Raw genomic sequence first — 24,296 nt, 5'->3', positions numbered from 1 at the left:
TTGAAGCAGATCTTCAGGCCTGTGCTCTGTGACTTCTTTGGAAACTATAGTAAATCAGCTTGTGACTGGGCCGTGAAGCCAGACTTTCACAGTATACGTTTTCCTGTATCTGAAAGGAAATGGAATTGGATTCAGAATTGGGTTTAAAGTGAAGTCAGACAAGTAGGGTTTCTTCAAGGTTAGGACGGAGGGGTAGTCAAGTCAATTCACACGACGACTCTGTTTGGGAAATACTGCCTTGTGCAAAGATGCTGTCCACACAATACACTCTGCATTTTGAGGACCCGAGCCTGGGCTCTGTCTGTATTTATTCTCTTGTTCTATTGCCCAGTTCACTCCAGTTGCTATAGTAAACACAGGGCTGCGATTCTAACTCACAGCTGTTCTTCCGAGCAGAGCTGGACGGCTCCTCCCTGGTTGTGGCAGCCTCCCCACCTGCAGGCACCAGAACTGGCTTATCTTTGAATTCCGTGCCTTCCTACATAACATGCCCTATAGGAGAAGGACAGGGAGCTTCTCCAAGGTCTGCCCCGCCCTGAGTACTTAGGCGTGTGTAATTGTGGCTGGTTGTGGTGCTGATACCCTGTACCTGGTAATTAACGTACTTCCCCTCTTCTGTTTGAGATGTTTGTTAACTTCTCAGACCTGCCCTGCTGCTCCTGGTTCAGTCTGTACACGGTGGGAAGAAATCCTGTTTCTTACCAAAAATTGCAGAGCAGTTTGATCCAGTTTCGTTTGTTGAAATGCTGGGTTAATTGTATTTGACTGTGGGTAACAGTAAAGTTGCACTAAGAGCATGTTTGAATCATGGGAAATGTTCAGCTTGTGAGGTGGGGGCTGGGAATCCAGATGAGGGGAGGCCAGGGAAGCAGTCCCACCTGGAAATGTCACCCAGGCTTTTCACAGAGTTATGACGGGACTAAAGAGGCCTTTATTGCATGAACTTGGAGGCAGAAGGTAAATGTGCTTGTGTGCCTGTTAAAGAAGAGCAGAGATTACCCCCCTCTCTCTCTCTCTCTGTCTCTCTCTCTCTCTCTCAATCTCTCTTGCCCATCTCCAGATTGCTTTGCAGAAATGCTAGCCAGCTTGGGGAAACCCAGGACAAGGCTGACCTAGCTGAGACTGACCACGCACCAAGCAGAGACAGGGGGCGACTGTCCATGTGGCTAATGGGCAGTGGGGCTGGCCTGTCTACCTGTGTTACGATGCTAGCTGATCATTTCAACTCGCCTCTGTTGGTAGAATAATTAGGGCTGAACTCTCCCTAGCGTAAAATCTGTAATGCAGGTCGGCTCCACATTAATAATTCAGAAAGGAAAGCTAGTCGCTTGGATAAAGTAGAACTTGCCCTGTCCTGTCTCCGTAGCAGCTCCTCAAAAATACATTGTTTTGGCTTTTACCTCATGCAGGAGAACATATATTTATTTTCACTTGTCATAAGTTCCCTGGTTTTTCTTTAAGCTCATGGGTGTAAGTCAGTTGACCACTGTTTCTATGAAGACATCGGTCCTGGTCATTTTCCGTTGCCATTTCGGAGTCAGTCGGGAAGTACTCTTCACGAACTGTTTCATTAATTCGTTTGATCGCCTGCTTTTCCCAAGAGGCATGAAGTAACATGGCTGGAACCTTCTTTGATTCCCAAGTGTCTTCATTTTTACCTGTCTCCATTCTTTCACCTCTTTTGTAGATCAAAAGCTGTTTTTTTCTAGGAAATTAAATTTTCGTAATGTTTTTCCAAGCATTTGAACATTTGCCATCCCACTGGGAACTCGTAGCAGCCTGGAGCTGGGGAGAGCTGACGCTGGAGCTGCCTGTCCTGGGGGGGAGGCGGGGGCGGAAGGGCACCCCCACAGTCGTGGTCACAGCCGTGCCTCCCCCCTCGTGAAACCCCACCCACACCACAGTAGGCGGGCCGCCCTTTGGCCACGCCCACCCCACTTTCAGTGACGGAGACGGACTGCGGTGTTCGCACATCACACGGAGGACCCTTCAGCCTCAAAGCTGTGACGCGTGTTCTACAAATATTTCCGCATGTGTTGAACCTGTTGCCTAACGCCTGGTAACCCTGAAGGGTGAAATGTAAGAGGTGCACCCGCCAGGTGTCAGGAGGATATAAAAATGCAGCCTTATGTTCTCACTATTTGCGAAAACATCCAAGGATCAGAATAATGTGAAGAATCATTTTGAGACTCACCCAGGCTCGGCAGCAGGAAGGGGCGGACAGTGGGGGACAGACAGGGAGGGTCGTGTTCTGTTGGCTTTGATTCATCTTTGGGTTTTATTATTATGTCTCCCTGGCCTATTTGCTTATAAAAGAGAGGGAATGAGAAAACCGAGGGCAGAAAGAAAGCATTTTTCTCCTACAACACTGAATAGGCAGTGGAAGTCATGAATCAGCTCTCTTGGGCGGAAAAATGTCATTAAGCTTGTCTTCCACCACTGCTAAAAGCTAATTGCATTAAAATAATTATTTATGCTGTAAATAAGGGCTAGGTGATCTGAGCGATGTTGTGCTGCGTTGTGCTTGTGTTTATGTCTAGAAAAGCTGCAGTTGTATAATTGGAAGTGAAGCACAGTAGCTCGGTGTCCAGGTGCCCTGCTTTCTGGGGGTGCAGGGCCCCCGGGAGAGGCGGGTGAGGCAGGCGCACCACATGCCATGGGACCCGGGCTTTGTTCCTGTCACCTCATCCCCCCGCAAGCCTGTCTTGTGGATGGGGTCCCCGTTTTACAGAGGAGGGAACATGTTCAGAGAGGCTCAACAGTTTGTCCCAGAACACACAGCTCTCAAGTGGCAAAGATCCCTCTAGCCGCAAAGGACATGCCCGGGGCACCCTCCCCACACTGTCCCCAAAAGGGAATTTGGGAGGCCTGTGGCTTGGGCTGCATCACGCAGAGGGAGAGCTCTTGGCCCTCCCAGAGCTGACAGTGCATTAGATTTGTCACCTGCTGTCCAGTTAGGTGGCCCAGCTCTCTCATGTTACGTGATCCTCACCCACACCCATAGTATTAGCTGAATTGTGTCCCTTCCAAAATCCACCTGTTGGACTCCTAACCCTCAGAGTGTGACCCTGCTTGAAAATGGGGTCACTGTGTGCGTGATTAGTTGAGATTATACAGGACTAGGGTGGGCCTCTTATCCAGCATGACTGGTGTCCTTATAAAGGGGAAGTTTGGAGACAGACACGCGTACCAGGAGAAGGCCATGCGATGTCTGGTGCCGCCACGGCCAGGGAGGTCCCTGAAGCTAGCAGGGGGCCTGGAGCAGAGCCTCCTAGCGCCTGTCGGATGGGAGTGGTGCAGCTGGCCCTTGGATCTTGGATTTCTAGCCTCCGGACCTGCCAGATGAGGAATTCCTGTTGTTTATGCCCCTCAGTTTGTGGCACTTGTCTTGGCAGCGCTGACGGTACACACCCTCCTATTTTCTTCAGGCCCTTAGTCCTCTTCTCATCAGTCCAGGCTGGGCTGGTGGAACTTCCTCCAAGCTGTCTTCAGACCCGTGGCAGATTCTAGGAGCTGCTTGTCTGAGCCACCTGTCTCATGCACGGCAGAGAATGTGCCCCCCTGCATTCCCAACGGGTGCCCCAACCTGTTCTCCCAGACCCCTGCCCCGGCAGCCTCACCCTCCTCGTGTCCTGGGAGTCCCAGTGTCCCCAACCAGCAGCCTGGCACCTGTGCCTGGGGGTGTTGGGCTTGAAGCCTTGGGGTCCACCTGGTTGTGTTCCTTTGTCCGGGTGTTTTGTTTTGCCTCGCGTTGTTTATTCACAGGTTTTAGGAGATTGCACATTTTGTTTAATTATGTTGGAGACAGACGGGCATCTTAGCTGTTACAGTCTGTGGAGAGGGGCTGATAACAAAAATTATGTGGGGTTTAAATTGTGTTTGGTGAAGGAAGTGGAAATGAATAAAGCTGTTTTACTATGAAAAGTAGGTATTTTGCCTTGGATCTTGGAATAGGTTTTTTTTCCTTCTTAGCTGGAAATGTTCTAAGGGCTTCATTGTCTATTCTGTTTGCCTTTTGCAAGTCTGACTGTTATAAAAAGGAAATTTGTATCTGTATTTGCAAATTTGAGGCTGACAGCTGTGTTTTGAAGGCTTAATCTGCAATCGAACTGAGATGCAAATGATATCGAATAGTTTTCCCATGAAGTTATCAAGTTTTTCTTTTTAAAAATACTGCCCATGGCAGTTCCAGCATCAACCTAGGGTCTATTGACTTATAGAATTTTCAGTAACAGGCAATTCTGAAATGATGTTAACTCGGGAAGGCGATGGCTTCTGGCGGCAGCTCCCCTTCATGGCTGTCCAGCACCGTGCGCATAGACAGAGCCTGCCCTTATACTCTGTCAGCCATGTTTTTGATCATTTGGGAAAAAAACAGAATCCCTCACAAAACCACAAAGCTTTTTGCCTTCCATGTCTGTCAAGATGTGGTTGATTTAATTTGAATGAAATTTCAATTAGAAAAGCTCTGCCAAGATCCAGCCCTGATTTTAATATTTATAACTATGTTAAGAATCTCCGTGAACCTGGGGTCTAATCTGAATTGCTTCCCTGGACCTCAGCCCTCCAGGACAATGAGAAGGGACTGACTGCATGATGGTGCAAATTCCCCACACCGTGAACTGGAATGGGGATCCAGAAGGGAGGCTGCTGCACACGGCCTCCCCGGCTTTAATAGCAGCAGTTTGTACAGGTGCATCCTTCAGGCTTGTGAGCACTTAGTTATGGGGGTGGAAAATGCACAACCAATATTAGCACATTGCTTGAAACACATATATTTGAAGGGCAGCATGATGTGCTGGGAAGCCTATGGGTGGAGGAAACAATCTGTAAGCAGGCTCGTTCCTGCCTAGTTTGAGGCTGTGTTCCTGGATTTAACCTTCAGAGCCTCAGCCCCTTTATTTCTAGAACAGGAGGAAGCAGGGTGCGCAGGGCGCCCGAGGAGTCCACCAGTTCTTGGACCAGCCCTGCTGTCGTGGGGGCTCCTGTGGGCTGTGCGTATACTCAGTGAGGTGCAAGGGTTGGCCTCTGAGTCTGGGCTTTTGTGGCCTCTGGCTAGCTCACTGCCAGAGGCCACTTCTCCCAACTCATCCCTTGCCCCCAGTGAACGCGTTTGATATTTTAAAAATCTCTGCAGAGATCAGTTACTTTTGTGAGGCTGTGTTTAGTGTAAATGCTCTGTGCCCCTGCCACAGAATAATGCCTTTAGCTGGACAATGGAGTTCTTCTTATGGTCTGCTCTGATCTAGGAGACGAGAAATGGAAGATCCTAAATATATATAAATATAAATGTATATCCCCTTATGAAGATTTCCTGGCAATCCTGTCCTTTTTAACATGGCCAGAGCAACTGAGAGTGCCCCTGCCCTGCAGCAGTTCACAGACTCACAGCCCCTCTGTACTTCTAGACTGAGGGCTACATTTCATCCCTCCAGAGATTCCTCCCTCAGAGCTGAGACCCTCTCTCCCCGTCAGACACCGGCTGTTTCTAAGCTGCCTCGGTCGGTGCTCAGGAACGTCTATGCAGAGGGGCACAGGCTGGACAGAAACTGTTCGTTGCATGTGAAAATAGAAATGAAGCTAAAACATCTGCAGTAGTGATGCGTTTAGTAAGCGCCAGCCGGCGGAGCCGTGCCTCCTGCCCTTGAGGCTCACGTGCACAGGGCTGGTCCCCCCGCACCATGGACCCCTCAGCACCTGCTGCCACCTGTCTGTGCTCCTGAGCCCAGGGGCATAGGGTGGACCCCACCCGGCTCTGCTACCCACCCTTGGTTGGCAGAGATTTTAAAGATACTGTAAATGTATCTTTCACGTTTAGCTTATATTTTTTTCACTTGGATGTGGCACAGAGAAGCCAGGTCCCATTCATATTTTCGCCAAGGTAAAGAAATAGAAATAAGGTGAAGAAACGATGGTCAGAGAAGGAAGCAGCGTGGCAGGTGGAGGAAGGTGGGGAGGTCCCGGCGGGAAGGCCCCTGGGCGTGGGTCCCGCCGGAGGGGCAGGTCCAGGTGTCGCGTCACACTCACCCTCACTCCAGGCCCCCCACCCGCGGGGCAGACCGAGCCTGCGCCCCCCGGGAGAGCCGGTGTGCCTGGTGGGGCCACCAGCCCTCGGGCGGAGGGCTCCCTCCTCGCAGCCCCTCCACGGTGAGAGCCTCCGGGTGCCTGGGCCTGAGGCTGCCGAGTGGTGGCTCTGTGGAGATCTGCGTTTCTTAGGGGAATCGGAGCCTCAGAGCACTGACCTTGGTGGCCCGCTAACCACCTGGAGGCCCTTGGCAGTTGTCCAGGGCCGACTGAGGCCTCTAATGCAGCCCGAGGAGCTGATGGGCACTTCCTAGAGGCTGCTGGGGCGCCGACCCGAGTGCTGCCTCACCGTCATCCTGGCCCGGGAGACGGAGGCGGCAAGGAGGCTGCCGAGCGGTGTGCTTGGTGACGATTCGGAAAGCACTTGAATTGTATGCATCAGCCCTAGTCGGGACACTTCGCCCCGCTGGTCACTGTGTGTCACTGATGTGTTCACTACTTATCCACCTTGTAGGAAACTCCTTCGATTTGGGAGTTTTTCACATCAGCCCCAGTGCTGAACAAGAGATGCGGCATCTGCCCATAATGCCACACGTGTGATTTGGTTTTGGACCTCGGCCAGGTCTGAGCTTCTGGACAGGAGCCTGTATACCGAGGGTCTAGACCAGAGTCTTGCTAGTGAGGCAGGTACGGCACCGAAAGGGTAAGTCCTTGAGCTTTTCTCTTTGTCTTTATATGGAGAAATAATAGCATATCTTCATTTTTATGTTTTCCAAACCATTTGCTATTGTAAGAAAAAAAAGTCATAGTCATTACATATCTATACACATATTTATGTCCCTGTATTTAAAACAGGGATATGTTAATACATGTATATAAGCATGCTTATGTAAAATCATGCATGTACATAAGCATGCAGATGCAAAAATAAAGAAGGAAGGAAGAAAAAGGCAGGAGTACTGGAACTAAGAATGCTATTTAAGTGAATCGGAGGCATACGGAAGTCGGCAAGTGTGCAGAAAGGAGACGGCGAGTGAGGAGAGCGCCAAGGATGATAGGGGTGCGGGCAGCTGGTCGGCCACCCACCAGGCGCTGATGTTCTTCATGAACCACAGCAGCCTTAGCAGAACATGATCTGATCATCAGAGACTCTAACAGCAGGAGCACAGAGCTGGGGATCCAGAGATCACAGCGGTTCTTCCAAGCCCTCCGAAAGCTGCGTGTAGCCCAGCTCTGTGCCAAGAATGCGTCTGGTCCTGGAATGTAGATGTCAGAGACTGGGCTGGCCCTTAACAGGCTTAGAGGCTTAGGACGGGTAGCTTTTTAAAAGTAAAGGTGTGCAGTGAAGATCCCTCATGTTACTCTAAACTGTGTTCTGCTTTGATTATCCTGAAGACTTAGTACAAGGCAGTGGCCCAGGGCCAGAAAGGAGGGCAGCTGTCCTACAGCTCATCAAAGCTGTGTCGTCCACAATTGACGGAATCACTGTATCTTACAGCAGAGCAGGCGAAGCCCCTTTTGACCCCCTTCTGATTCTGACATCTTGAAAAACCATCTGGTGTATTTTGAGGTCACATTTCCACCCCACCGTTGAGAACACCTACAGGTTTGGGAAGGATAAACAAAAATCCCTCCATGGTTTTCAAGGGAGATGATACGGATTGTTGCAAAGATTAATTTTCTTCCTGAGTTACATCTTTGATACGAGACATCTGTAAGTCGCCCCATTGTTTGTTTTTTACGTTCAGTTTATGTGGTTTTTCTCTGTGGTCATTCAGATGGGGCCAAATTCAGCTTAACAGATTCCTAAAGGCAGATACAATAAATGCTTTCCGAATGTTTCCATCGTACCATGAAAAATACACTATTTATTTACTGGCCTGTTGAGGAAAGCTTGTCCATCAGCCGCTTGTGAGGGCTGCATTCTTGATGAAAAGCTGACATGCAGAAGGGCGGGCAGGGCAGTGATAGGAGGCAACGGGTTCACCAGGAACGACACACTTGGCTTTGGAAGGCTGGCGTTTATCGTCCTGCTTCCCCTTGTCCAAACTTCTCAACAGGTTTTCTTGTCTGGCAGTGTGGTGGGGGTCACTGGCAAGACCACAGAATGTCACCTCAGGCATATCCTGGGGTGTGCTCTCCTGGCTGCCGCAGACTCACAGCCTGCACTGCTCAGCGCCCATCAGTTGCAGTTGGATGTTCGTGGCATGGGTGTTTATCACACTCACGGGCGGAGTGTGCCAAGATGTGAGCTGTTGCCCGTGTGTGTTGCCTTGAAGACATCAAGTTTCCAGGCCTCTGTCTGCCACAGAACCACCTTCCATGGCCTGAAATGCCACCAGGAAGGAAGACAACAGACAGTGTCCCCAGAATGCCACAGCTCAAAGTCATCTGGGAGCAGGAGCCTCATGTTTTCCTTAGTTTATAACTGAACACAAGCCTGAGGGACGCAGGCACAGTGCGGGTCAGACTCTGTCGTGGGGAAGGGAGCCTGTGTCAGTGGGTAGATCAGGCGGACCTGGGAAATGCGAGCCACAGTGGGCAGGCTCAGAGGGAAATCAGGGAGACAGAGAAAAGGGGCCAAACGGAGAGAGAGAAGTAAACAACCCAGTGTGGGGGGGACCCTCATGTCACACCACTGCCGTGTCAGTCAGTACACTGACCCACAGGGGTGCAGGCTCACCTCCCAGCTCCTGCCTCGCTTCTTGCCCTTAGAAAGGATTTGGAGTTCCAGTGGGACTTTGTTGCCAAGGCTGGTCCTGCTCATCTCCATGGGGCTCTGATGCAGCTCCTTCACCCCGGGATCCGGTTAGCAAAACGCTCTGCTCTTCGTCAAGTTCCTGACAAATGGCCGGGTTCTGGTGGCTACAGGATAACCGGAGCAAGCCTTCCTGCTGGGGTCAGGACGAGCGAGGCTCAGCGCAGACAAGGGGCCTGATGTCTTCCCCTGAGTGAGGGCATGTAGCTGTCAGTTAGCCCCAGGACAGAAACTGCTGGGTTCCTGAGAGTGAAGGACCTGTGGTGTGGCGAGTGCCCTGGGAGGGACGGCTGCATGGAAGGCCGCGGGAGGTCTCCGCAGGGCAGGAGCATGGTAGTGTGTGACATGCTTGAGTGTACTCGCCCGCAGCTGGCGGCAGCTGCAAGAGGCAGGGTCCTGGTGGCCCCCTCTTGCAGCCCAGGGTCAGGGTTTGAGTGTCGGGCAAGGCAGCAGTGTGCTGAAGCTGTTCCACTGGCTTTCGAGCTGGTGAGATGTATCTCTGCGCAATTCGCATCCAGAAACATCACGTGGGTGGTGTGAGATTTCATGGTGGGAGGATTTACACCACGGAAATTGGCAAGCGCTACCAATTTGGGCTCCCCCACACCAAGGGCTGTTTGGTAAAGAGTTGCCAGCATGCCAGTGGCTAGGAGGCAGGTGTGATGGCTAGGCATCATAGATTTTTAAATAATTTATAATTACACAATTACATGTTTGTTAATGGTTTTCAAACCTAGTCTTGTTTTCTGTGAGAGTGTGTATTTATGTGTGTGTTTCCCTCCAACTTGATTCCTAAGTAAAGAATTCACTCTCCTTTAGCTATGAAGTAAAATGAGAACAAATTTCCATTTTCAAGGTTTGTTTAAGAATTTTGCAACGAATTGAAGGAAATCATGGCTGCTCAGCTAAGCAATTTGGTGTCTGTTGATAGCCAAACAGCCTGGAAAATTATCCACCTCAGCTCACCCACCGTGCAAGAGGATGACGCCGACCAGCCGGCTGCTTCCAAAGGCCTCTCGTGCGGGACGCAGCGGCTCAGGGGCGAGGGCGAGGCAGGGATATGATCCAGCATCTTCTGCTCTGTCTGCCTTGCTCAGTAAGAAGGCTGCCACACAGGCTTCGTGTTGCTGTTCTAGCGACAGTCGGGTTGTTTCTTCTCTCCCCCCCCAGGGGTGCAGAGGGGATGTGATGACACGCACACATCACCAGTAAGATTTAGGAAGAGCTTCCAGCAAACCACATGGAAACTGGGAGAAATAGGAGGCCTTCTGAAACCTCCCTAGCATGCAACGCCAAGATTTCCTTTGCTTGAAATGTGGAGACCCATGGCCTTCGTGAAGGTGTCCTCAAGCACATCTCAGAAACAGGAGAGACTAGATCGGTTGGAATCCATTTCACGAGCATTCCAGAGTCAAAGACTGGTCGCACTCAGGCTCTTATGAATGAAGAAGCTGAGCCCCAGGGGCCATGAGGTTGGCACTCAGAACAGGACCCAGACTCCTGGGCAGTGCAGAGAGGCGGCGAAACCTGCCGGTCCCTTCCCCCCGCCTCCCGCATGGGCCGCGGACAGTGAGCGGGCGGGCGGGCGGGACATTCTGCCTGCTTCTCACTTTGTCTGATGTGGGCGTCTTCTGGGCACAGGCTCAGTTGCGCACCTGGAGGGTGGGAAGAACCAGAAGACACTACCCCCACCCTGAAAAGGCCCCCAGTCTCATCCTGCTGATGAGAAACACCCCCAACAAAAAGAGCATGTTGGGTGCTCTGGGCTTGAAAGGCAGGAGGAAGCCTATTCAGTCAAGGTATAAGGCCACCCCCAAGACCTCTCTGGGAAGCATTAGCTTAAGGAAGAAAATAAACCTCAGAGGTACAGCCTCTAAAGTAGAGTTTCTCTAAGCAGGAGAGTTGGTGCTAAGAGAATTTGAGGCCATTCTCTGGAGTGATCTTCCGGAAAGCTGAATGTCTGGGTGCCAGCCCCTGGGGGGAGCAGGATCAAGGTAAATGCTGGGTCTCTGGGAAGAGTGGGCAAGACCCGTGGGTGCACATTGCAGGGGACAGACTTCCCTGTAGCACTTAAGTTTGCTTTCTTCTCTCTATACCTAAGGATAAATGGCAGGGACCTGGAAGCCAAGTAGAAAAGGAGAAGAAATCAGCCTCTGATTTTTTGGGGGGCCCCAGTACATTATTGCAAGCACCATAGTAGAAGAGAAAGGAAATGGAGTCTGGAGCCGAACAACCCTGAGTCCTCAAGTCCCAGGTCCCTATTAGCTGTGTGATGTGGGGCAAGTCACTCGACCTCTCTGAGCAAGCCTCGGTCGCCTCATCTGGGAAGGGGGTAGCAGTGGCCTCCCACGGAGGGTGGGTGTGGGACTCCGTCAGCGTGAAGGTGTGCTCATTGTGCTGCGTCCCAGAGGCAAGGACTGAAAGAGTCAAGGACTCCGCTGCTGTTGTGAGAGTAGGTTTTGGAGGGGGCCTCATCCAGGACGCAGTTTCTCTGCTACGTGGCATAGTCACAAGTAAGGGTAAAAATATCCCTGTTCTGGAATAGCAACGCCGATTCTCCCACAGGAGCCTCCCTTCCTTTCTGCATCCCCCTGGCACTGTTAGGTGAGTGTCTGCAGCCGGGCCGGGAGAGTCCGCTGGGAGGCATCTGTGGTCCGGCGCGAGCATGTGGTCCGGGACCGTCCTGAGCGGCCTCTGGCCCCGAGCCGCCCACTGTGCTGCTGCCCAAGGAGGCGCGTTTTGTGGGGTTCCGATGCCTTCAGCAGGGCTGGGTTCTGAGGCCCCAAGGACCCGCCTGAGTGTGAATAGGCCTCCCGTGATGACCAGGATTTCCTCAGGAAAGGGTTTACGTGCAGTGGTGACCCAGATAGCCTTCCCCCTCCTCGCCAGAAGTAAGACTGGCCTCGGCAGCAGCCGTTTGGCTGGCCAGCCTTTCTGCTCCCCCGTCTCTTACACTGACAGCCAGCCACCTGGATTAGACCCATCAGGTCCATTCTTGAGATACTAGCCTTAGAGCCCCAAATTCCTTGAGTGAGACCACTCAGCCGCTTCAGCTTCAGAAAGGATTCCTTGAAGTAGGCCGCAGGGTGAGTCGGAACACACGTGTCCAAGTTGCCTATGGCTGCGTAAACCCAAAAAGAAGAGAAGACAAGACAAAGGGAGGCAGCACTTTCTTTCCAGCTCCACGGTTTTCTCGGCCCTTGTTGTAATGGTGTTCTTTGGTAAAACGCAGCTCTGTGTCCTCAGTTATCCATCTCTCTTCCCCTAAGTCCGTGGGGATCACTTAACACTTGAGGAAACATCAGGCTTTTTGACTGTAGCCCAAGGGGAGAAATGCCTTAATGGGAGAATAGTCTGTCTTGTTCCCTGTTTCTCCTGCTCACTCTCCTATCGGGCGGTAATAGTCCAGGGACGGCCGGAAATACACTGGATAGGCAGTCTGGGCTCAGCTCGGCGAGCCGTCAGCATCCGTCAGGCACCAGCAGGGACGCGGGCCTGCTCACAGCGGCTGCCCTGGCCCTCACGCGGCGTAATTCCCAGCTCTCAGGCGCCTGCTTCCCTGCCTTCGCTACGGTCGTGAGCAGCAGTGATGATTACCATTTGCAGAGTGCAGGCACGTCTCATGTCCCTGGCGTGACCTTCGTCACCACTCCCTGGTGCGGGGAGTGTCACTGTCTGTCACCGGGGAAGAGGAACCAGGTGGCGGGGTGGGAGCAGCATACTCCTGGCCCATGGGTGGCAGCATCATGAGCTGGGTGGGCTCTCTGGTGTGGACCAGAACTAAGCCAGAGGCCAGGACGCTCCAGGGCCCCCCCTTGAGGTGGTAACCCCAGCCTCAGGCCTCGCATCTAGGTGGGGCTGGGGCTTCTGGCGAGCTGCCGGGATCCGAGAAGACTGGCCCAGGAACTAGGTGGGCTGGTGCCACTGGACTGAAGTGTCCCCAGCCCGCCATGGCAGGAAGATAGCAAGATTGGGAAACCCCTTGACAGATTGCCAACTTGGCCCCAGGTGTGTGACTGGGTCGTGCAGGTGCACACTGGAGAGGTGGAATGGGCCTTAAGAATAAGTTCGTCTGGCCACATCCTTTCTAAATGAGTAAACTGACACCTCGGAGATAAACCGACTTGCCTCAAATCCTGTGGGTGTTTTAGGGGCAAGGCCAGAGCAAGCCTTGGTCTGCTGACCCCTTCTCATCTGCTTTTCCCACCTTGCTGCCCTCTTGTCTTTTTTCCTAATTTTGCAGCTAAGGTGCCAGCTGGGGTGGCACAAACGCTGCCCAAGGCACCAGAGTCCCAACCTTCCCACGGGGCCTCCCCACTTCCCTTATAGGCACCGACCCAGGCATTGCCGTTGACGACAATTTCAAAATAACATTTTTTAGGCAGGTGTCTCAAGAAACACCTTGGGAGACAGGACATAAATGCCAGGAGGGCTGCCGTCGGGAAGGGGAAGCATTTTCTGGAACCGGCTGGGTAAAAACCAAGTACAAGATACGTCGAAGTCGCAGAGCAGGCCTGACCTCACTCGAGGGAGCCTGTAGTCTCGCTGCTGAGTGTGACCCCCTTCTAACTGGTCTTCCTCCAGTTTATTACTTGCATCTTTTAAATGTTACAAAGGCCCAGAAACTGTCAGCTATAAAGTGTCTGACCAGCCAGAAGTTGAGTGCTGGGAACTTTCCTGTGCTCCAGCCACCTGGAAAGCAAGTGCGGGCCACGCACGGCACCCGAATGACCTCCGGGTTCTGTGGGTCAGTGGCCTCAGGACTCTGGGGACAGACTCTTCTTGGCAATTTGCTCTTCTCCATAGCTTAAGCGAGGGAAACAGAAAAGAGTTCATAAGAAAATGTGTTTATACACTTTCTTTTCTATTTCCTGCATGTATGCCATATGCAGGGAGCATATAAGACATCAAGATCCACATTGAAGGGTAAGCAAAATCTGTAACTGGTGGAAAAGGCCCCTGCATTTGTGCAGTGGTTACAAATTCCCACATCCAGGGAAGAGCTAATTAATCCCCAAAGGGCTTTTTCTTTTAAAGTGGGGCATGAGTTGTAGGGGGGGGAATCTCAATGAACATGCATAGTGATATTAAGAATAAATTAATAATCTTTTACTATGAGGAGAATTTGTCCTTGGGACTCTGCAGCTTTGAAAGCAAGATGAATTCAGCTAGGAATTGTTTGAAACAATAAAATTTTAAGTTTTCTTTTATCAGGTTTAGCAGGGATTGAGAGTCCCGATCAATGTAGAGGTTAGAGATTCCTCAGTATAACAGAACACAGATAAGAGACAGATAGTTGCTTATACTGTGGACCAGAGAACTTTCTGGGCTACAAGTGCCATTTGGTGCCTGGCATCCTTTGCACCTGCCATTGATAGGACACTGTGTAGAGCAGCGATTCATCTTGTTAAATGATTTATAATGAATTCAGGGTTTCTAAAGACTGTTTTTATTTCAGAACTCCAAAGTCTCCCTTTAGGAAGATAGCATCTTGACACCACACGCATGCCCACCCCCTGCCCTTTTCCCTTACAGTTAACAAGGTTAACTGAGCATCTAGGGTGGATTTCACTCACTACATCTCCTTGGTGACTAGCATGTCCATCTGTGGGAGCTGTAAATCTGACTTCTACAGGGAAGATTCCAGACTGACCTGCTTAGAAAGGAAGAGAAAGATCACGGAACTGATCAAGTGACACTTACCAAGACCTTCCCTCTGGAGCGAACGAGTGTCCTGACCAGGTGGCCCACGACATCACACCGCGTGTTAAGGCAGTGGTGCCTAGCTGTCATTGCCTGCCCTTCACCACTGTACTCATTTTGATTGCAGGGCATATCTGCTTTTAGTGTTTACATGTATTTGGGTTTTGAGTGTAGGCTTGTGCTTCCTAAAGTGTTAATGTGACAAACTTGAAAACAAAATCATGAAATAGGAGTTTCTGCAGAGCCCGAGGAAGACTGACTAATGTGCAAGGTGTCAAGGTATCAGGGCAACATAGAATGCTTGTAGAAACCAAAATTCCAGGCAAGGACTTAAAGAGTTTAAATGAGCTTGGTGTTTGCAATTCATCAGTTCCCCCAGGTAGGCCAGTGGCCCCTATCTTGGCTGCATATCAAAATCATCTGAGGAGCATTTTAAAATTACAGCCCCAGGGCCCCACTGCAGAGGTGCTGAATCAGCATCTTCCTGGGTGTGACAGGAAATCTATTTTTCATAAGCTCTCCAGGTAATTCTTACACAGGCGCCTAAAACTGCCCCAGGGCTTGACCTTCGGCACCCCATACATTTGGGGACCTTGAGACTAGTGTGAGCCTCAGAAAAGTGTAGTCACAAAAGGATCTTCAGGTTAATAAGGCACGTATCTTTTAGGGAGTCCTATGTGCCAACCTGGATTCTTTTTGAAGACTTATGAGGGAGCTGCCCGTACTGTGTGCCATCCAGTCTGTGCCAACCCTGTGAGTAGAGAGTCGAGGTCCTGGGGCTGGTGACAGCAGCCGTAGCCTGGGAGGTGTGAAGCTTATGTCACAGTGGGTAGTTTCTGGAAGCAGGGAGAAGCTGTGCCATTAGCACAGAGGGCAGCCTCTTCCTGAGGCTGTCGAGGCCACCTCGCCGCACTAACGTCGTCACCCAGTTAGCTGCAGCTCTTTCCTTAGCCAGTGGCAATTTCCTTCTAGACCGCGGTTCTCAGCTCTCTGGCCCGACCCAGCCCTGCCTTCAGAGCTTTGCCTCTCGTACCTGGTGTCCCAGGGAGTCCCCTACTGTGAGGCCTCCTCTCTGGCTGTACAGTAGCCCCTCACGGACAGGCCGGGACAAGTCAGCTCGGTTTGACCCAGGAGGTTCTGCTCTGTGGGAGACTTTGGCCCAGGCCTCCTGACTTCAGGTTCTAGTTCTGGGTCATTCCTTCCTGTGACGTTGCAGAAGCCTCTTGATCCAAGACAAGGGCTTAGCTGAGATTTGAGCTCATTTCTGCTTGTTTCATAGCCTTGCCCCAAGGTGTCCAGGGAAAAGGATAGGATGTGGAGGTGAGAAGCCTTTGATGTGGCAGCCGTTTTTGTTTTGTTTCCAGCTTTATAACCTACCCAGAAGCTTTTGGGGAAAGCTGGAGTTATCTTCACCTCTCCCCCTAGGAAGCAGGCACACTACTGCCAGTCCAGTGATTCTTGAGACTGACATCGTTCAGATTGGGAATCTTGGGGGGGCGGTGTGTGTGTGTGTACTATCTGAGCAGGCTGTCCAAAATGTGTCATCTTATCTGAATGGACTCAGGAATGCTTCATGAAATGCAAATCTATGTGTAGAACACCCTAACGAAAATGAGGAAGGGGGAGTAATCTCTTACACCTTCAGAGAGCAGGGTGAAATTCCGAGATGAACTCGCTGCCCTCGAGGGGGTAAGGACTGCTTCCAGGATTGTGTACTCTTTTTTCTCTAGCCTGTCACTCTGGCAGTCCTGGTTTGTTAGGAGGCTTGGTTGTCAGGTTGTCACTGTTTAATAGCTTTTATAAGGTACTGGCTTCTTGAAAGGCAAAGTAGTGATGCTGACAGCTATGACTTGTTTATAGAAATAAAGGCAGCTTGCCTTGTTAGGAGTAAGGAGCAGTGCAAGGGATGTGATCTCTGTCTACCTATCAGTGCTTCTCTTTCTGGCCAGAGTGTGTCGCTGTTGCTGGGTGTGTAGGACTTCTGTCTGCCTATGGGAGTCTTCAGGCCAACCCTGAAAACTGCGGTGGGGCCGTGTCCGGGGGAGCGGGGGGAGGTAAACGAAGACAGCTCCACTGGACACAGGTCAGGCCTGTTGGGGAAGTCCGAGAACATGTGACATGGAGGCCCATTCTGTCACTGTCCACACTTCAAAGAGACCTGCTGAGTTACCCCAGGATGACATGGTCACCTGATGGCAGACAGAGAATCACTGCAGCCACAGCCCTAGCCACGCAGAGTGGAACTCGTGGGGAGTTTCTTTTGGCAATGGACAGGAACGGAAAGCCAGCCCCCCACAGAACGTTCTAGCTCGTGGCCCCGCCCTCATGACGTGCAGCTTCTCACCTGAGCTCCGCCCCCATGATGCAGCTTCCCACCAGTCTAGCCCGTGGCCCCGCCCCCCATAACGCACAACTTCTCACCTGAGCTCAGCCCCCATGACGCACAGCTTCCCGCCAGTCTCAGGCTTCTCGGGTTTGAAGCTGTCATCCAGTCTGGAATAGAACTAGTTACCACTTTCCCAAGTTTAGCTGCTGCTGAGGCTGATTCTATTTAAGGAATGAAAATTCAGGGACCAATGACCTGAGTTCTTTTTAAGGACCCTTGTTTTGCCAGGTCACTGTGACTTAACACCATTTTGAAAGTTCCAAAGTCAGTTCCCAGAAGGGGTTCACCGTCCAGCAGACGGAGTGAGACAGGAGTGTGCGTGTGTGTGTGTGTGTGTGTGTGTGTGTGTGTCCCCATTGCCAGGAAGGGACTTTGAGGTTGAAAGGAAGTTGCCCACAATCCTCTCCTCAAGAGAGAGTTTGTCTCTTGGCAGGTTTTTCCTTTTTACTGAGAGAAGGATCCAAACATAAGAAGGCTTAGTTACCTGGCTTTAAAGTTGCCTATAGCTGGTTCGTCACTCTGAAGGGGAAGTTGCAAAGTATCGTGTCTGTGAAATCCTTGCTCAGGGAAGGTTCTGCCACGTCGCATAAGTGCGGTTTGTTTTTGTTTCTCATGGGGGATCCTCTCTCTTATCTGCCCTGGCCCTTGGACTTGGTTCATTGGGACCCCATTCATTTTAGTCCTTGACCCTGAAAGCCCATTAGGGATGGTGCCGTGCGTGGGGCAGGCACTGTCTTTAATGTCTCTGTCTCTGATTTCACAGACTGGATTCAGAGGTTCTCCTCCCTGTTGGGTAAGGCGAAGCGAGCGTGTCAAGGACGGGAGGGTTTGGAGGCCGAGTGAGTAAGGGGAGGACCCGCGACGGTTGCTTCCATCGAAGCCCAAACGAAAGCCTATAAAAGCTGCCATAAGGGCCCTACTCCGCATTCAACTTTCATGGCTTATTAGCAATTATTAGGGTTGTGGCATTGCTCTGGGCAGGAAGGGAGCATGACCAGCACGTGGGGAGGCCCTGCTGTCAAGATGAGAGGATTGTGAGTCGGGGTGTTTTCTCCCGGCCGCCCTGCTCTACCCACCCCCCTCACTGGACCATTTTCCCCAGCTCTTCTAACGTACCCTGCCCGAATCTTCATTCTTTATTGGTGGAAAAGACTGATAACCTGGAGTGCAGCCAGAGACATGCTGTTTCAGGCCTGCCAGTCATAAGGTGAAAGTAGCCGGGATGAAAATGGAATGTGGACAAGAAGCCAGGGCTGGGCAGCGCGGCAGGGCCTGTCCGGGCCCCTGAGTCACCCTTTGTGGAGGCAGAAGGAGGCTCCAAGTGTACCCAGGGGATCTTAACTGGAATCAGAAAGCAATATTCTGGGTGATTCCACGGATGGATGGATCACAAGGTTGGCGGATGTGACTCACGGCCTCAGGACCAGGATGTGCCAGGACCACCCCATGGCCAACACCTGCCGCTGTCCTCGCCCTGTCCACCACCCTGCCTGGGCTGTGGCTGCCCTCCCCTCTGAGTTCCTGAGAAGCCATCCATACAGATATCAGCTGTTATCTAATTAGTAGTGCCAGTGGCAGCCGTCTTACATGTTCCCTGACTCAAGAAAGCAAATGATTGTTTTCCAAAATAATGGGTATACTATTAGTAAAATTATTAGTACTTAAATGGCTGGGTGGTCTTCTGTTCTGTCCCCTTAGAAATGTTGTGTGACGTGGTTCTGTGTACTGTGCAGTTGGACAGGCACTGCCTGGTTAGGGGGACAGTGGCTGAGGGTGTAGGGAGTAGGCTCTACCCAGTAGGAAAGTGTGTGACCTCTAGTAGGATCTGCCCGTAGACACTCCGCGGAGGGCCTCTGGCAGAGAATGACTGCTCTGAGGGGCACCATTCGGGTGATCTCCTGAATGACCCATTTCAGATGTGTACCCTGCAGAGCAGTGAAGAATCAGTCCCAGTATATGTGTCACCAAGGAATAGCTTTAATACTAACACTTTAATAAGGGTGATATGGCTTGTCCAGAGCCCAAATTGTGGAGCAGGAGTAACCCATAGATGGGGGACCCCAGCTCACAGCCTCTGGCCTGATCGTTGCTGGTGGCCCCAGTGCTGAGCACTAGTGGCTGCAGAAGAGGGTTGCAGGTGGGCCACTGGTAGTGAGGAGAGGGATTAGACAGGGTTCTGTTTAGACACAGAGGCTGGGCAACCGTGGGGAGGGAAGGGTGGCCTGGTGGCTCAGAATTCAAGGAACCGCAGTTTCCAGCCCTGATCAGAATCGGCATACCCAGGCCTGAACCAGTACATCCCCAAGTAGTGTTTGTCTCGATTTATGCACCTGTCTCCCAATTGATCGAGCACAAAATCAGTCCCTTTTTCTTGGAGGCTGGCTTTAATTGAGACCAACTTTAAATAGCACATACTGATGATCAAGGACAGCAGAGCCAGAGATCTTGGCTCAACCATGTACTAGCTGTGTGACCTTGGGCTGGTTACTTAACCTCTAGGTTCCTGAGTTTATCATTTATCAACTAGGAGAATGACAGTCTCTTCTCCTAGAGTTATGCAGATTACATGAATTCAATAAAGTGCTTAGAACTGGGCTGGCACGTGATAACACTACATATAAATACATCTCCTTATTTGAGCATGTATTTTTCACTTGGCAGAAACCAAATTTAACAATTCTTTGCACCGGTTGTTTGAGAGATTATAAGCCTTTGTACCTTCAATAGCCCAGATGTGCTCAAAGCTACAGACATATAAGAAAGTTTTTGAAAGACACAGGCAGGATCTAAAATTCTCAGGATGAAGTTGCATGCTAGCATTCTTTAAATTCCTATTTTCTGGGCATAAAGAATACAGCATCTGCAGACAACAGCTGGACAAATATTGAAAGATGTAATTCCAACTTCTGCCATGTTGGCAAGAGTTGCTGGGAGAGAAGAGAATGACTCGCCTTTTACCAGCACATTCTTGTAGCTGGAAGAAAAGCTGGATGAGTCACTTACCAAGGCAAGGTTTCCGGAGAGCGGACGTCAGTGAACGTGGGTGGGGACATCCTAGAAGCGGTCAGGTAGTGTGTGGCCATTGACCCGGAAGGCCTGGTTACCAGGGCAGATCGATACATTGTACACTGTTCATCTGGAGAAGCTGAGCTGAATTCCAAACACCTGCTTGCGTCTTTGCCCTGCATTTCAGTAATTCAGCTTCATGCTGGCCTGCCTTCAGGGCCTGCCCGGAAAGGGGAAGCCACAAGATGGGCAAGGACGCAGAGGACCTGTGCTTCTGCTAATGTGACCCTGGGTGTTAGAAGTACTGGGCATTTTACCTGACTTAGGACAGGACTCAGAGCACCGGCCATTTGTCCAGCGTTCTTAACTGTGTCACAGAGCAGGTCTCTCTGATGACTTTTACTTTTCTGAGTCGGATGAGGCCAGGGCAGGCCGGGTGAAAGCAGGGGTCAAAATAGCTCCTGAGGACACCCAGAGTAAGCCAGAGGAGGCCTCTCAGGTCAGGGTCCACGTGTGGGGTCCACCCCGTGGATCCTGAGCCTCGGCGCAAGGGCCCTAGACTTTTCCCATCTGTAACATGGAGGGACAAGCTTACGTGTCAGGTTCTTTCTGGCCGGAACCTCTGTTGCCAAGTGGCCTTGTGATCCTGGCCATGGACCCAGTGCAGGAGAGGGCGGGGGAGTGGCGGCCTCGCCAGGCAGTGTTGGCACCTCCTGGTGCACACTCAGCCACAGCTGCACACAGCCCAGTGCAAGGGGCTGTGGAATGGTCCTGCCTTCACAGCCCGTGGCCTCGAGCCAGGGCCAGCGCCCCCTCGGAAGGGGATTCACTCCTGGCCTGGAATCTGGTCTGTTTAAGCCTCTATGTGGATTCTTCTGAGTTTTTGATGCTTTGGGAAAAAAGGATAGTAAATTTTCAGTGCATCTCCATCCTTTCCAATCCCTTATTAAAACAAGCAAGAAACTAGGAAGCTGCTTGTCATCAGCCAGGCTGACCTCTGACCTATGGGAATGCCTTGTTCTGCTCATGTCCTGCTGGGGGCGCTGTTGAGTCAGGACTGCTCCCCAAAGATGCTCCCTGCCGCCCTGGGGGTAGGGCCTGGGGAACAACCTGAATCTGTCACTTCTCAGCCCATTAAAGCAGCAGGTGGACCATCTTGCCCTGTGACCAGAAGCTCAGGGCACCGAGTGACAACACTGGTCAAGGTCTCTGCCTTCTGGGTGGTTCGTAGATCATCCACCATGGTTTGGAACCACTGACCCCTTTCTGTGAATCTAAACCATCTGGTCAGACCCAATGAAATGCTTATCCGACCCAGGGAACACAGGGGGCCAAAAGAGCTGACGCCGTCATGCTCTGACGTGCCAGCCCCCTGACGCAGAGCCAGGACCCGGTTATCCTGACTCCCAGCGGCTCATGCAGTCTGCAGCGCCAAGGAGGGCCCCTGCCTGGCAGCTGGCTCCTGCTGTTGGCGCCCGGAACCCCATAGGACGGCATGTGGGGGTACTGGGTGCAGGCCTCCCATCCTGGCCTCGGCTGGGCAGTGAGGTTGCGCTTCCTCCTCCTGACTTTAATACTATGATGTCAATTAGATTCCACATGGCACGGAAAGCTGAAGAATTCTGAAGCTCTGTCCACCTTCTCATCCCCTCCGCCCTCACTCTGTCTGGAAGAGTCGTGGGGTGTGAGGGGTAAAAAGAATTTTTCCAGGACTGCTTACTGCATCACCTTTGTAGTGAACCACCGCCCGGTTTGGGGGCTTTATTTAAACAGAAGACTTGAAATCTGCTTGGTATAGGAGCCTGGCATCTCTTTCAAGCAAACTTGGTTTAGAGATCTACAGCTCATGTGTCTGTGTGGCTGGTCTGTGGACAGGAAGCCCTGGCTTCTCTATTCTAGTGGCATAAAGAAATGAACACATGGCCACCAAGCCAGTGCCCCTCCTCCCCGAGTCCCACCCTGCTGTGCACCGCTGTTCTCATCCAGGATGGCCACGGCCCTCCTAAGGGCTTTCCTCTCTCTCCAGGCTGACCGGCATACTGGGGGAAGCCGGGGCTCCAGGGTCCTGTGGGGACTTCACACTGAGGTTTCCCAAGAGTCTGGTTGTGAGCGGATCTCAGAGACCTTGGAAAACCTAGCTGGATTGCTTTGGGTGTTTATGTTTAGATAGAAATTACACAGAAATCTCAGTATTTCTGTAGGTGGGTCCCTAGCTATTCTAGCCAAAGGGCTGGCAGCCCCAAGTCTGACTTCTGGCCGACCTCAGTTGCCGCTGTGAGCCAACTCAGAGCAGTGAGGGTGCTTCCAGGGGCAAGTGGGGTACCTGCCCTTGCGGCCCCATGTGCAGGGAAACTGCCTCCCTCAAAAATAGTAACCAAAGTAATTTCTCTGCGAAAGGCTGTTGCTCTAGATTTATTAGGAACATTATACAGCAAATATAAAATGTTTATTGTGCCAGACTCTATTCTTAGTGTTTTATGTATGTTAATTCATTTAATCTTCCCCACAGCCCTTTGAGGAGGGGGTCTGTTTTTCTCATTTTAAGATAAGAAAACAGAGGCACCACGAAGTTAAATAGCTTGGCCAAGATTCCACAGCCAGTAAGTGGCAGGGCTGAGATCCCAAGTCATAGTCAGGCCCAGAGTCCTCGGCCCTAACCACCCTGCAGTTATTGCCAAGCTGATCTTGGTGTCACATTAACTGAGTTTGGCTGGTTTAGCAGTGAAGCTACCGTGTATTTTCCCTTGAGTGCTTGGTAATACTGAGAAGAAAGTGGCTGTGCCTCATTTGCATGCTCCTGGCTCAGACACCTGAATTTCTCGGTCAGGGTCAGAGGGAAGAGACTTTAACAGTCAGTTACACTTTGCAAAAGCTCTCCACTAAAGTGGTTAAATAGAGTAATATGTAGTGCTCATTTCCAGAACAATAGCTAACAAAATTAATGTTAGCTACACTTTGATGTCACATTTTCAAAACTCCTGAGCCATTACTAAATAGGTTCTAGGAAACTCCTCTGTCCAATGCATAGTTGCTGATCAGATTGATCCTCTGTATAAGCTGGTGACCGGGACATCTTCCACAGGCGTGTGACGGCACACTTGTAATCTGTCTTCCTCAGCAGTTGGTGTCTCTAGAACCATCTAGTAAAAAGGTGTTTTCAGTTAGCTGTGGCAGAGACTTGGGTTCCCTTTCTGCTTCTGGCTTCTATCTCCTCAGCGCATTAGAATTTTACTGAAAAGAACGCCAGGAAATTAGTGCTGCCAGAAGATGCTGACTCAAGTGAAATCTAGGATTTCCTTTCTGAAATCAGAATAGGTTTTCTGTGTTGCTTTGCCTTAATAGGATTTCTACCTCTTCTGATAGGTGCCTTGGCATCGTTTATGAACAGAAGTTTTATTTCACTTTTCTTGAGGAATTCAAACCTTATAGCTTGCTTCTGCAAGGGAGTTGGGAGTTACAAGCCTTCTGTCTACACCTGAAGCTGTTTGCTAAACAAGGTGGCCTATCCTTCGGAACATAGCGTCAGTTTTAAAAAAGACATTTAAAAACATAGAGATCTCCCACAGGGTTGTTGTACATTTTTAATGAGATGAAGAGAGGGGCATTATTATGTTCTCAAGAGAGCCTTTTTTCTGTCTGTTCACATGGGATAGAATAGTGTGGGAGAAATACCTGAGGCTTTGGACTCCATTTGACCCGGGTTTGAATCTTGACCCCACTGTCACTCTCGCCTGTGGCTATGAGCCTCCACCTCCACATCTGTAAAATGAGAGTTAGAATGCTACAATTATCTGTGAGTAAAGAGATCAGCCATAGTTAACTAGGCTAGAAATGACGGCAGCAACTTGATTATAAGATGTCTGTACACTCTGCTCTTTCTAGCCCATAATTTATTAAAGAGAGACTGGTAACTCCTGTGTAATAACGAGTGTTAGGGGGGCAGCAGATGGTCAGTGGTAGCTGTGGAGTGTAGGGAACGGCTGGAGCCTTACAGTTGGACGGCTTTTCACCTTGACTCTGCCACTCGTTAGCTGAGTTACCCTCGATAAGTCGTTTCACTTCTCTGAGCTTTAATTCCCCCTTTTGCAGAATGGAGAGATGTTACTGTCCTCTTAATATCTCAGAGCTATTGTGAGCATCAGATGAAATAAGGGAAAGTGTTTGTAAACCAGAAAGTGTGACTGCTGCAGAAAGCCCTGGCGGGTGAGTACTTTATTGAAGGACCCTGGAAGCACCTGGGGGGAGCCTCAGCCTGCCCCTGAGGCCCCCCTACGTCCGGACACCCGTATATGTAAGTGTTTATCTCAGGATGCATCTTAGATGAAGGAGGTCAACCCATGGTGGTGTTGCAGGGTATTCACACAAGCAAGAGATGGCACACGTGTTCTGGGAAGAATATTTTCATAAGTTTCTTTGAAG

At 50.9% G+C, this 24,296-nt stretch overlaps 1 protein-coding gene and 1 long non-coding RNA gene across 32 annotated transcripts in view; one reads left to right on the top strand and one right to left on the bottom strand.

The window, feature by feature from the left end:
* Positions 1–24,296, top strand: part of NCAM1 (neural cell adhesion molecule 1) — a 265,834-nt gene that overhangs the window by 177,397 nt on the left and 64,141 nt on the right. The window lies entirely within an intron of this gene.
* LOC140850245 (uncharacterized) lies at positions 13,114–17,006 on the bottom strand. The gene is made up of 3 exons (XR_012132930.1): positions 16,907–17,006; positions 14,359–14,435; positions 13,114–13,588 (listed from the first exon to the last, which is right to left on the bottom strand). It is a non-coding gene; the product is annotated as an uncharacterized lncRNA (long non-coding RNA).

Source organism: Manis javanica, chromosome 6 (assembly GCF_040802235.1).
Source record: "Manis javanica isolate MJ-LG chromosome 6, MJ_LKY, whole genome shotgun sequence".
NCBI classification, from domain to species: Eukaryota; Metazoa; Chordata; class Mammalia; order Pholidota; family Manidae; genus Manis; species Manis javanica.
This window is presented reverse-complemented; position numbering and strand designations above follow the sequence as displayed.